Source organism: Galeopterus variegatus, unplaced genomic scaffold, assembly GCF_000696425.1.
Source record: "Galeopterus variegatus unplaced genomic scaffold, G_variegatus-3.0.2 Scaffold1055, whole genome shotgun sequence".
NCBI classification, from domain to species: domain Eukaryota; kingdom Metazoa; phylum Chordata; class Mammalia; order Dermoptera; family Cynocephalidae; genus Galeopterus; species Galeopterus variegatus.
Genome location: NW_007727166.1, coordinates 373,379 through 375,077, shown reverse-complemented (window position 1 = coordinate 375,077; position 1,699 = coordinate 373,379).

Sequence of the window (1,699 nt, the reverse complement as noted above, 5' to 3'; positions counted from 1 at the left end):
ACCAGGACCACCATTAAAGCATTGATGGTTTAATCCATTCAATAGGGCATGGTCCTCACAATCTAACCACTTCTTAAAGGCCCCACCTTTCAATTACCATAATAGGACTTCCCACCCTCTTAACACTGTCATAGTGGGGATTAAGTTTCAATGAGTTTAGCGGGGGCATTCAATCCAGAGCAGCACCCATTTATCAGTTATCTAGGTATGGACATGTGTTATCTCATTCCATGCCCATGACGGTTTCTGCTAAGCCCAGATACTTCAGAAACTTCAATACAATGTGCTAACCAAGAAATATTAATCAATTGTAGCAGGGATGTGAATAAAAACCTATTTGCCATTTGTGAGGAATATTCATACTTTCTTAGTTTTACAAATATTTAACATTTGTGGATGTGAAAGCCTATTTGAAAATAGACAAGATAATCTGTAAATTGATGAAAAATATGTGCCTGGTGTAGAGAAAATTAGTGGTTACTGTTAAATGCAATAAACCACAATTGATTTTGGAAACAGCACAAAACATTAATAAAATAATTTTACTGTTTTTTAAAAATAATTCAGAAGTAAATTAAAGAATGATTTCATTATTTTAAGGTCTTGACTCCAGTTTTTTCTTCACTTTGGCTCTTTCTACCTGCCACTTTGCAGCCTTGGCTATAAGTCTCCCATATCTGCCATCATGGTTCCTATAGTTTGTATAGCACATTTCAAAGCACTTTAACATGCATTCTTTAATTTGATCTTCACAACTATGCCGTGAAATACATAGATTTGCAATAAACATGACATTTAGCAATTATTATTGTTAGTGATAAATCATCATCATAATTATATATATTGACCACCTTTTTGGTTATTTTACAGTATGTCATTTAATCCTTATCAAAACCCTAAAGGTGGGTTTTATTAGCCCCACCATACAGATGAGGAAATGGAGACTGTAAGAGATTAAATAATTTGCCTAAGATTGAAATTAGTAAATCGTGGAACTGGGGTATGAACCCAGGTCAGGCTCTAAAGTCCAAGTAATATCTAGAACTAAAGTCAACACCTCAGTTATTTCCTTTGGAAAGTAAAATTATATTCAGGTCTAATTTTTTAAAAATTATGATTTTAGCAAGATGAACTGGTAATATAATTTGATGCCCATGTTTTTGACTGATGGGTCGTGGTGGTGGGGAGACACATTTACATGACTGATACTTGGGAAGAGGTCAAGCAAGGCTAGTTTAAAATAGAAGCCCAAGTTCAGGGGTCCCAAGTGTCACTAGCAGATAAGACCTTGTAATGTGGCTGATTCATGGAAAGGAAGAAAGATTTGGGGGTCTCCCTATCTGCACAATCTTCCTGAGCTAGTGTCATCCTGGTCACTCTGCTGAGGGAGTGCTTGGCATCGTAAGGACCAGTACCTCTCAGAACCTTTGAATTCATGTTAATGTTCCCATGTCCACACTCAAGGCAGATTTTCTTTTCTTTTCTTTTTTTTTTTTTAGTCATACTCATGGCTATGATTTATTACAGCAAAAGGCTATGAAGCAAAACCAGCAAAGGGAAAAGGTGCATGGGGCAAAGTCCAAAGGAGACTAGGCACGTGCTTCCCAGAGTCCTCCCAGTGCAGTCACAAAGGACACATTTAATTGCTCTAGCAATGAATTGGGACAACCCATGTGAAATGTTGCATAGCAGGAAAGCT